Source organism: Cygnus olor, chromosome 21, assembly GCF_009769625.2.
Source record: "Cygnus olor isolate bCygOlo1 chromosome 21, bCygOlo1.pri.v2, whole genome shotgun sequence".
NCBI lineage: Eukaryota > Metazoa > Chordata > Aves > Anseriformes > Anatidae > Cygnus > Cygnus olor.
This window is the reverse complement of record NC_049189.1, coordinates 4,342,115-4,354,968: the sequence shown is the minus strand read 5'-3', so window position 1 is coordinate 4,354,968 and position 12,854 is coordinate 4,342,115.

The following is a 12,854-nucleotide window of genomic DNA, read 5'->3' as shown; positions in this document are numbered from 1 at the left end:
GAGCAAAGGCGCTGTATGGAGAGTGGTGTGAAACAAACATACCAGAGGACTCTTGTGATGCTCTGATGAAGATCTGAACTAGTCTCTCAGGAAGTGGCAGTTACAAAGCTCCTTTCCATCAAAAAGGAAATAGTAAGGTAGTCCAGTGAGTAGGTCTCCCCAGGACTGGCTGAGAGTGGGATAGCAGAGAGGGGATGGGAAGATGTTATTTCTGCAATCACAACTTGTAAAGCCACCAGACTGAGTGACAGGAAGAGTTGCAGTCTGAGTATAAGAGGGAGGGGTGGGCGTAAAAACAGAATGAATGTGAGCAGGTTAAAGCACCAGGAAGGGAGTCAGCCCAGATCAGGGTAGAATTGAGATGCTGTGTGCCCAGGCAAATGTTTTTGCTTCTCTGCACCTCAGTTTCCCCAGCTGTGAAACAGAGATGACAGCCCTTGCCTCCTACACAGGGACACTGTGAGGCTGAACTCATTAATGTTTGCCAAGCTGCTTAGAAATCCTCTGACGGAAGTTGCTGCACAGCATGAGCACACAGTTGTTTTGGTTTGGTTTTTGTTTTTTTTATTGAAACACTGAAGAGATGAGCAAATGAAAGAGTAACCAGCATAGTTCACTGCCTCTTTAGAAATTCCTGGTGAAATCCTAGCTAGCAAGGGAAGAGGGTTTGCAAGGGAGATGAGAAGAAAACAGACGCCAAGTGAGAGAGTTCTGGCACAAGGAGGGTGAAAGCATCCATCCTCTCTCACACTTGCCTGGTGAGAAAAAAAAAAAGAAAAAAGGAAAAGAAAACAAAGGTGAAGGGGGGGGAGAGGGAGAAGGAGGGAGGGAGGGAAGGAGCAGTAATTCCAATGCGGTTGGAATAACTCTGCTCACTGTAGCCTGTCCAACAACAGCCCTGGCGGATCATAAAACAGCCTCTCACATCCATGTGGTTTTTGCTGCTAGGAGACAAGGTGCAAAACACACAACCTCACGCCGGGCTCTGTAAAACCTTATATCCCCCTCAGACCCAGAGTTCATCTGAAGAATTTGCATCACCTAATTAGAACCAAGCCAAGTTTCCCCCCCCCCAAAAAAAGTAAAATATAGAAAATGAAAAGCCCCTTTCCCTTCTTTGTGATTTCAGTTACCATAAAATTTGAAAACTACCTTTCAGGCCTCTTCCCAGGAGAGTTTCCACGAAGAGGCTGTGCTGGCGGGTCTCAGCCATGAAGAACAGTTGAAAGCTCAAGTCACTTCCTTGCAGCAGTGCCCAGAGGCAGGTGTACCCCGTTCTCCTGCCTCCGCAGTGGGAACTGCTGACACACAACACCAGGAAGCACAACGGGACCGTGAAACAGCTCTCACTTTGGCTGCTGTTGGCATTCTCAGGGTTGTTTTTCTGCACAGAGAACAAGAAGCAAATCTTTGCTTTTACAGACATTGTGATGAGTCATTTTTTTTTTCCTCCTCCTCCTCTCTTCATTTTCATTCTTTTTGTATCTTTACTGTAAAGCAGAATAAAGCATACTGTGGTACAGGTGCTTAGGCTGGTGTTGCCCCTCCCTGTAACAAAGACCCTCACAACCTACCTGACAAACTGTACTGCAATGTGTGAAAGCACAATCTCTAGCACCTATGATTTACAAGGCAGCTTTATCTACATATCCTCCCACTCACCCCACCTGGGGCCTCTCACGGCTGCAGGCCACCAGGTGTATGAAATTTCATGGCAATTATGTGACTGGCCAAGAAAAGGAAGGTTTGGCAAGTGCCAGGTTGTGGTGGCCCTCAGCTCTATCTGCTCCCAGCAGTGGCCAGCCCTGGGCTGGGAAGCCATGGCAGATATGCTGCACAGAGCGGCCTGTCAGTCACAGTGTGAAAGCAAGGAGTTTTCAGGAGGAGGCTGATGATTTGTGAAGCCATGTCCAGGCACTTTGACCAGCAGGGACCATGGAGGCGTCTTGCCTGCCCTCACACAATGCAGGCTGAACCTGCACCTCTCCCTTAGACCTCTCTTTGAGGGGGCCACCAGGAAGCTGCTCCAGCGGTGATTTAGCCTCACAGCTAAACCCACACACCTTCTTTTTGAACATACCCATCTCCCATGCTATGGGAAAGGCTAGCACAGGGGTTTGCCCACCTTGTCTACAGCCCCTCACCCATCTGTGCTGGGCATGGTTCCCCCAGCCCTCAGTGGCCAGGGTGGGCCTTTGAGGGGACCCAGCATGGCGGCAGCACCAGGCTGCAGTTGTGGACGGGCAGGGAAATGTCCTTCTCCCTCAGGCAGCTGTCAGAGACGAGCAGGGCCTGTCAAGAAGGCTGTGAGGGCAGGAGGGAGCTACTCGGGTGATGGAGGATGTGAGGAGGCGAGTACCACATCAGCCCTTCCCTTGAGGGCATGCTGCCCACACAGCCGTGCTGTGTTGGCCGATGTCGCCAAGCTGTGAAGAGCAGCACTGAGACTCTGGACTTGGTCCCTTTGGCACATCTATGGGGTGTAACAACATCATGTTGATGTGGCACTGGCTACTATGTTGGTAGGACTCATGAAATGGAGTGCTACTGCAGCTTTAGTCCAACAGCCCAGGCTAGCAGCCAGCAGACTGGCCTGTAGGATCCCAACCTGACAGACTGAAATCCCACAGCAGTGATAGACTGCTGTTGCGTGCTCTGTGGGACCCAGCAGGCACATCCACGCTGTGAGGCTGGAGGCAGACGTGTGGTGGATGCCACAATGGTAGACACAGCAACGGGACCTTTCTCAGAACCATATGTGCGAACAGCAGGGCCTGAGGCCTGTCCTTGTCATGCTCCCTTCCATCTACCCACGCTTTATTGCTTTGTCTGGGATTTCAGCGCAGGGGCTGTGGGTAGGGGACATGCTGTTACTGTGGGTTCAGATCATATTCTGATTACAGAGGCTGTGAGGAACATTCATTCCTAGTGGGTGTATCACAGCTACGGCTTCCGGAGAAAGCAGCCAGTGGAACAGCAACAGGTCCCTGACAGGGAGGGCCGTATCCGCTACAGCCTGTACACTCAAGAGGATGCAGCTGTATCCTCCCCGCCAGGCTTGCACTTGCATTTTCCTTCTCCAGAACCCAAGCAAGTGTTGCACCTCCTCTCCTTGCTGCAGCAGCAGCGACAATTGACCTGCCAAGTGCGCATGCCCTGCAGAAAGTGCTCAGGAGGAATTTGTCTGCCCTCACATAGCCACCATATCTGCCCAAAACCTTGGGTTGTCCGCAAGAGGAGGCAGCTGGAGCACTAGTTTTAAGAGAGAAGTTACTCTAACCTGGACTATGCAACCAGAGTGCACCCTCACGGTCTTTCAACACCCAAAGAGACACCAGCAAGGACCTAGCCTAGAGGTGTTGACGTCAGGGAGAACTGATGAACACCGTGTGCGTCACTGCTTCGAGTGAGAGGAAAGAGTCATCTCAGGGAGGGAGGGCAGACAGAAAACAAGGACCCCGAGGATCACTTGCTCAGAGGATGAGAGGGGAAAGAGGTCAGTTCCTGACAAGCAGCTCAAAACAAACTCATTGTTCTAAGTGAGACTCTGTCGTCCCTCTTTCACCAGGTGTTACCTGGAAAATCCATCTGCCCATTCCCCCTCCCTTCCCCATTCCTCTGCCATGGCTGCTCAGGGAATGGGGAAATTCCTGAGACAGCTGTAATGGCACCAGCTTCCTGGCCAGTCTCGCCTCACCTTCCTAGAGGAAAATCAGCAGATCTCATCTGATGCCTGGAGGAGGAAGCACCCGGCAGCCCTGAGACAGGCACTTTTTGGCAGAAGCTTCACATCCCATGGTAGGACACGTATTTCATTACTTATGCATTCTTTCCTGGCCTACAGAAATCTGCTTTGTGGGTTTACCAGCCAGATGTTGCCCTGTAGTAATGGTCTAAAAACCAGACCAGCCCACAGAAATACCCCTGTCTTCCTCGCTACCATACCTTTTGCACTACCTACCGGCACCTTCTGGAAAGGCTGAGGGCCTGACAATTACCTACAAGAAAGCAAGAAATACCAAGGCCTTCCATGCCTTTTCTATAGGTGGAAAAAGAAGTCCAAATCTTTTCCCTGCCCCACCTCCAGCAACTCCAGTGTAAACATCCCTTCCAAGTCTTCTCACATAAATTCCAGGGTTTATCCATAGGACAGTCCAGTTCAGAGCAAAGCTCTAGACCTGGATTTTGCATCCTAGTAAAGGCCATCAGCAAAATGATGCTAAAAAGTAGTTCCCTGTCATGTCCATCACTGCCCTCACATCACAGCACCACTTCCCTAAGCAGAGCCAGAGCAGGCTCCATGGGTACACATGGAGTATGTAAGCCTTTTCCGTAGAACGGTTGTTTAAAAAAACTCCTTGGGATCATAGCCCCGAAGAAAGGACCCTGCAGAGACCAGCAGTGTACATACAATGACAACATTATGCTCCCCAAAATGCTGTCATGGGCAAGAAACACAGAGGAGAAGGGAACTTCTTGTCATGGTTGATTGATGGTTGCTTTGGCCCACAGCCAGCTTGGAATACCCCAAGCCTGTGGAGAACCTTTGGAAATGAAATGCTGAGGAAGTTGTAGATCCTCTTGAAGAGTCAACTAAAAATGGAGTGCAGGTTTTGTAAACATAGTGTGCATACACTGTTAAAAGACACTCTTTCTGCTGGGTTTTGGCATTGTGTCTAATACTGCTGGCCAGAAAGGCTGGTCGGGAGTAGGAATTTGGGGATTTCTTAAAAACGGCAGTATTGGAAAAAATGTTGAAATGTTGACATTTCCCACAAAATGCAAGTTTTGAATTTGTTTTTGGCCAGGAACCATCAAACAGTATCACTTTGCTTCTTTTGAAATAATATCCATGTTCAATACAATTGTATGAGCATGATTCTTCAGATATAAACAGAAGAGAACATGGACATTTTAACCTTTTTTTTTTTTTTTTTTTCCCCCTGTACTATATAACTGCCCATACGTTTGCCAAGAGAAAAGCAAACCACTGAAATTTTTTTAAGCTTTGTTATTCTCCTCCTTTTTTTCTGCCCATACTCTCCCTTCAGGGACACTGGCTTGAAACTGGTGATAACAACAGACAAAGTTAACGCAGGTGTTCTTTAAAGAGGTCACTTATGTGAGTGTCTAAATCGAAGAATATAAAAAATCCAAATGTACTGTGCTCTGGAGCTAAGGCCAAAGAAAGGCGAAGACCGGGATCACTAAATCAAGCTTTGCCACTGACATCAAAAGGATTTAGCATAAACCCATTCCAAATTAAAATGGTCCTTACAGTTGAAAGGCAAGTCCTTGTTTTCCTGGTACCTAGGCCCTGTTGTACATCATTCATCTCTTGTTTATGTGAGTGCACAGGCCCTTGACCGTAGCTTTGTTCATCTGGTTTTTATAAAGGACAACTACTATTTCAGATCAGAGGAGAATGTGTGCTACGCACAGGTATCTTGTCTACTTCAGAGCACGGCAGTTTCCAAGCGGATGCCACTCTGGCTCCTAGCCTGGTCTCCCTTCAGTCGTCCGGTCTTCCAGAGTCAAGCAATAAATTCCATCCCTTCTACACAATTTAGCAAAGGCCATATGAGTCATTACTGGGTGTGAGGACAATGATGGATGTTCCCTTAAAATGGTTTCTGTTCTGCTATTCCTGCTGCAGGAGGCCTTTTAGGAAGCTCTGGTCAGGTCCCTGGAAAAAAGTGCTGCTTGGGGTCCTGACGAGCTGTGTAATGCTTTCTGCTGTGAAAATCTGTAAAGATCCTTCTTCAGATAAAGATATTGTCCTGTTCCCCAGGGGTATCTGCTCTTCACAGCCATTTTCTATGCTACAAAGACTGCCTGCAGCTAGGCTGTTCGTTTCATGGGCTGCTTATGGCTCAGCTGTGACCGTGACAGTGTGAATCCAGTTGGACATCTGGCTGTTTCTGCCCCCATCAGTAAGACTGGGGTGCAAACAGCAAGATAATTCTCAGTGGATACAGCCATCACTGTCTTAGGAATGTTTGTTCTTTCAAGTAATAAATGTTTCCATGAAACTTTTGGGTAGAAGGAGATACTACTGACAGTTCGGACATGATTGCTTTCTTTGTATTGTAATAGAAGTTCAGAGGTTTGGGGGGAGCAAGTGAGCAGTTATTTTCAATGCTTATGTAATACCTACTTGCACAGTGTGTTTATCTGGAAGATGAGGGATTGTTTTAGATATGACTGACAAGTCTGTTGACAATGATCAGAAAGGTGTAGAAATATGTAGAATTCACAGCTAAATATACTTCTTTTGTGGCAATTGCATTTTTATTCCCTTCCAGTTCTACCCCCTTCACATGAAGTAAAGGTAATTGCTTAGGGCACAGAGCCCAGCATGGGGAGGTGCTGCAGGTGCTACTGAAACATGTCGAAGAAACATGCAATGTTGTGTTTTTCATTCCCTTAATCATACAGACAGAAGTGAAGCTCTCCTGTTTGAGCAGATGGAAAGGGAATCAGTTCTGTGCACCTCTCATGGTGTGATTTCAGGATTTGGGCTGGGGGTTAGACTGGTCTCTGCCACAAAGCTGGTAGCTGTGTGTCGCAGCTGCTGCAGAGAGACCTTCATGAGGCATAAGCAGTGTCCAGGATTGTCAAGGAGAAATATAAGCAGGTGGGCAGGATCCTTCCAACTCTGAGAGAGCAGTTCTGAGTGGCATTAGAGCCGATACCTTCTGCAAGGAAGCGTGGGCGGTCACTACTGAGCCTTGTGTATAACTTCTAGAAAGTAGAGCCAAGTAAAAAAAAGATAAGGACCTTAATGGAGTGACCGCTTCTCACCCATAGCCTTATGCATATCTCCACACTTTGAAACAAAGAACATAAATCAGCTGTTGCCAAGCAGCTAGAGAATATAATTTCTTAATGTTGAACAGCTGAGAGTGAACATGTATGTATGCTTGTAAAAGATATGTCACATACATAGCTGTTTTCTTGCCAGGAATCTGGGTTTGCTACTTGAAACTTAGAGTTTTCACCTTGAATTTCCCATAATCAGGACATGCGTACTCCTGGTTTCTTTTTCCTTGTTCTTTTTAAGTGCTGTCATTCTTAAATGTGCAGGCAGCGCTTCAGTGGGAGCTGTTACTGTAGATGACTGTTCTGTGATAATATTTATGTAGCATGTTCTTCTACGGGCTTAGCTCTTGCCAGCTCTGCATCTTTGTTCCAGGCAGCGCTCCTGTTGACTGTTAACACTGAACTCTCACATCAGATGTCCCGAGAACATGTTTTTTGCTGTGATCTGTTCCTAGCAGCACAAGAGTCGTTGCTGTACCAAAGCCCTGCCTGATCCCTCCAGGATACATTTACCAAGGCTTCCTAGCAGGTAACACACAAAAAGTGGGACACATGGGGACAGCTCCAAATGTTTGCCTTTTCCTAAAAATAGAATTCCTACAATTAAGAGGAAAAAAACAGGATTTTCTTCTGCAACAAGATACTGGCAACACTGGCATGTGGCAGCAAGTGCAGTACAGGCCAACAGGCCATCAGGCAGTTCTGCTAGTGCATCTCCATTCTTAAAAGTCCCCTCCTTTCCCTCCTCCTTCCTTTCTTATGCATTTTGGTAATAAGAAGGTAGGCCAAGCACCTAAAAGCTGACTGGGCATGCACATGTCCCCATCCATCTGTGACAGGCTGTGTGTGGCCCGCAGAGAAGCCATAGGCAGGGCATCCTAGGAGCATGTGAAGGAATGTTATTAACAGCTGCAGCAGCGCTGCAGGGATAAATGACCTGTTTCTTCAGCCCAGGGTGAACTTTGGCAACAGCTCAGCCACTAGAAAAAAGATCAGTGCATGCTTAGGTAAGTGGGTGTCAACTCCTCCTTAATAGTGTCAGAAGAGGAAATTTAACAAGACAACTATTGATGTCAGAGAGATCATCTCTGCAAAGGGAGAGCAGTCCAGAATTCTTTGGACATACTCATCTCTCCGTCACAGACTCTGAGATTTTGTTTAGATTAGTCAGTGAATTTGTTCTCTTCCACAGTTTTCCTGCTCCATGAAAGACAGATCTTAGTAACAATCTTGTGAGACTGGACAGTAAACCTGGAGAATAATTATTTACTGACCGCAACCTGCTTTGAAAAACTCCATGAAAGAAGCTGCTGGCAATTAATACTGCTCAGTAGGATGAATAGAGGTCTGCGGGCACACGGAAAAGGCTGACAAAAAGGGAGAAATGCATCATTTCCCTTGATGATCTGAGCTACATGTCCACATGTTATAAAGGCTGTTGATTTTCACAATTAATAAATGTGGGTCTTAGCACACTGTTCTCTCTTGCATCCTCCCAAAGCTTGGGGCTGGTGGGCTCTGGAGCATGCTGCACAGGGGCTCTGCACAGCTGTAACGAACAGAAGCTGTAAGAAACCTTCCCCTTCCTGCAGGACAAGCCAAATGAGGACCTGTATAGGCATGAAAACATCTCCAGTGCTCCCCTGTGAAACCTGGGAGCTGTGCTGTGTGACTGTGAGCTCCAGCCCCTGCTTCCTTACGTGGAAACTATTTACATCTAGAGATACAGAACACTTCTGAGATGCCAGGCACCCCTTGGCATAGCCCCAGCCAACACCAACCCCCCTCCAAGAGATGGCCAGGGAGGTGAGAACAGTGCTGTGTCTGCCTTCACACAGCCAGCCTCTCCTTTTACGCCGTGTCTGCAAGCTAGTTTGTTAAGAGAAGGAAGAAAAAACCCCAAAGCCCCAAGACTATTTTTATTTATGATCATGTCCGTGGGCTGCTCTTTGTCTAGACAGCTGGTATTAGTATCTGAAGCTGTCCTGGAATTTGAAATACCATTTATTTACAGGGGAAATATAAGCCATGAGATTAAACAGTTCGTAAAAATAATCTGGGAACTGACACGAGGCCCAAAGAGACCAAAGGTAACAAGATCTAGAGCAGGCATCTTCATTTGTCTTGGCTGTGGTGATGTTTTCTCAGAAAACAAAACAAAACAACTTTCCTCTCCCAGATGCACCCCCCTCCAAAAAAACAAAACAAAACAATTTGGTTTTAGGAAAGCATTTCCTTTTTTTTTTTTTTTTCTCCTCCCACCTTTGTTTGGTTGCTTTAAACAAGCCCCCAACAAGGAATCTTCCAAGCAAACCAGTCACCCAGCTGAAAAGAGGGTTTGGACGGGCAGCTCTTACCCACCCAAGACAACCCTGGGACCTGGGAGCTGCTATACGTTCATGCAGAGAGACTCTGGGGGGGGTCACAATTGCAGCAAAATGCCATGTTGACATCTCTGACAATGTTTTTGTTTCTGCTTGCAGCACAAAAGTAACAGCAGGAGGGTGGATAGCTGTCCTTCCGCTGCTGGGGAGGCTGCGCCAGGTCGCGATCAGTGCCTACTGCGTTCACCATGGCTGCGTTGCAGACCACCTCATCTGTTTGGCCTTCACACCGCACTCATTTTTCACTGCCAGTTGACAGACTTTAGGAGGTTTCCAGACATGGAGCTGAGCAGGAAAAGAGCAAAACAAACTTCTGGGCTCCATCTGCTCCCTTCCCTTGAATGAGCAGTGCGCCATCACCCAGGGGAGTGTGTAAAGGAGTTTGATCGAGTCACCCTGTAATTCTACACAGCAGCTGGTGAACTTTAAAGACCAACTGCTCTAAGGTGTGGGACCTCCCCCTTTTACAAAGAGCCACTAGCTCCTTGTTGAGGCATAAAGTTCATATTAATTTAAGTGAGCCGGTAGACCTTGTGCATAACTGCTTGGCTAGAGAAGTGTGATATTGCTCATACTACGCGGGGACAGCTCGGTCAATAAGGCAGCAGCTGCAGGACAGCACAGCGGTACCAGGCTGGGCATGGGCTGTCTTTGTGCAGCATTGGCAGGGGTAAGAGTTGGGCTAAGGAGGACTGGCAGAAGTTCTGAGCAGTTTGAAGGTATTTTGGCTCAGGGGTCTACTAGGGGAGAAGCAACTCTGGGTTCTGTGATCCTGAAGTTGAAAACAAGAGCTAAGACCTTTTATTTTGCTTCACTAGCGTCTAATGTGTTTTTTTCTCATGCAGCCATTCTGGCACGAATGCAGAGCAGGGGGCATTTTTAGCAAACTACCAATTAATGTTGGTAGCCTCATTTTTAAATGCAATCCAAGGAAATCCTCCATTTTAATCCAATGCATGCAGTAAAGAGGGAAACAAAAATCTTTAGGCTCAGGGCTTAAATCAAGACACAGCAAAAACATCACTCTGTTCAGGTGCCAGGTTCTTGAAAAATCAGCCCCTTCAGGTATATGGCACAGCCTGCAAGGGAAGATGGTTACAGAGCACAGCTGGGGCACGTGCTTGGTTTCCAGCTGTGACACAGAGCTCACATAGTTGGAGTTATAAAATCCACCGATTAAACTAGTTAGTCATGAAACTAAACTACCCTGTAATATTGTTTACTCTGCGTAGAGGCAGAGACTGCATTTTATAGTGGAAAGAAACAACTAGCACAAGAGCCCACGCATATTACAAAATACTCATCTGCTCCCTCTCTTTTTGCATGCCCCCTGCAATCTTGAAGTATCTGCCACATTACCGAGGGGGCCACATTTGGTGGAGAACAGTTGAGTTTTGGCTACTGTTGCAGGACTCAATTTGCTGGACCATGGTCCTGGCCCAAGATGACCAAACCTGTCATAGTATGGAAACGCTGCTAATGAGATCGGAGTCTGAAGAGGCAAATTCCAAAGCGCAGAGAGAAAAGGATGTTTTCTTTTCCGCTGGACAAAACACAACTTTTCTGGCAGGCACAAGTAGGACAGTCTGTCCACTTTGGCAATACCCTGCATGCCTGGACATACACAAGTGTGTTTTTACATGCAACCCGCTTTGATTACACAATCTCCCTCCAAGAGAACTTGGCAAGGAAGATATCTGAGAGGCTTTAGAAACTCCGAGCAGTCTGCAGCGTGCTGCATCTCTCACTCTATTTCTAGCACCGTGTGGAGCAGCTGACCGCTGGGAAAACAACCAAAGAAAGCCACCATAACCATTGATCAGGTACCCAGGCTGCCACTCCACAGATCCTACAAGGTCACAGGTTTAGTTCCAGTTGCCAGCTTACACCTACCAGCCCTCATCAAGTAGCTGGGCCCATGAGCACTGAACCAGCCCTTAGGCCAAATATTTTTCCCCTTTTCATTTCCCCAAGCGTGAGCCTGAACCTTTGCCAAATGCATCTTGTAACAGGTTAACGTGTCATAGGCTTTTCCTGACCAAGACTCTTCTTGCCTCGTTTTATTTTCTGAAGTTGGACCTGTTCTTTCAGTATTCACCTCTTCAGAAAGGACAATTTAACACTCATCTGGGGAGAGAGTATTTAATGCTGAAGCCTGATTCTCCTAGACTCAAGTTAAACTTTCTGGGAAATGTCCCATAGCTTGCCCAGGGATTCTCATGCTCATTTAGGTTGCAGGCATCCTATCTGTATGACCATAATATTACTTAATTTGCATTTATTCTGGGTAGAGAAGCATCCATGTCTTGTGCTTATTGAAATGCAATTGAGATCAGTGCTAGTGCCAGGCAACCTTAAAGAGCAAAACATTCTAGTTAAGGCCAGGGTCACAGTCTTGATTACAAAGTTTGAAACATATTTAGCAAACACAGGCATAAAAACAAGAAAAGGCAGACCCGTGTTTCACGGGTCTCTTGCTCTGAATGTTAGGCATCCTCTAGGGCATTGCTTGCCTGTGGATCTGCACGCCCATCTCATGAGGTGTCCTAACTCCAGGATGCATCTGCTGAGAGTGGGTATCCAGAAATGTCTATCTCCCATTTAATCTCTAGATTTATTTGCTTTTTTTTTTTCCTATTTTTAACACAAATAGAAGTGTCAGACTGTGTATGAAGAGTCACCTTCTTTTCTTTCTGATAGAGGATCTTATCACACTGCACTTCACTTTGGAATAGATACTTGGCATTTGTGAGAACAGCTAAGAACAATTGAAAACCTATATTTATCTAAGAAGGATGCTTCATAAAGACTCAGAGTGCTCACCCTTCTAGCTTTTCTTTACTAAATCAATTAAAAACTTCATTTTTAGCATTCTCTAAATCTCATTTTCAGTGCTGTAATTTCCTATTGTGCTGCACCATTTCATTCATCTTCTCATTTAACAGCATTTCACAGAGCCCACGTCAGGCATCAATACATCTTCCTGTTTTAAGGGTTTACTGTGTCAGAGTATCGTTATCAAACACGACAGCTAATAATTTCTGAAATCCTGAAATCTGGGCACTGTCTACACCAGGTGAGAATGAAGAATGTCAAAATCTCAGCCGTAGCGATCAGATTTCCCCACTTGTCTGCGGGAGTCACTGTCTTCCCCTGGGTTTCTCTATAGCTCATTAAACAAAACAAAACAAAAAAGGGCCTCTATAGAAAGAAAAAGGTTGACATGATTAACTAGCTCTGCTGCTAATGTGTGCAACCCACCCAGGTGTCTAGACAGTTTGAAAAATACAGGTTTTATTCAGGAGGAACAGCTGCTACTCCTCAAGTCCCCCTGTGCTGGACCTCAAATTAAGTAGGTACAGACCCTATTCGATATTAGGTGGTCCTCTTCCAAAGGAAACATCGAGCATGTGGCAGGAAATTAAGTTATTGATTCAGTAGGTGGCACTTTACCTTTCAGGTCAGTGAATCGCTTGCTCAGCCTGCAAGGAAGTCCTGAGCTCCCAAAGGCGCCTGCTCTGGGAAAAGTATGCGAGCAAGGTTTTTCAGAGCCTGATGTGGGAAACCCACAGTATTTTGTCATAAATGGAAAGGGGAAAAAAAAAAAAAAAGGCAACACCTGTGTCCTGGCCAGATGCCAGTTTAGGC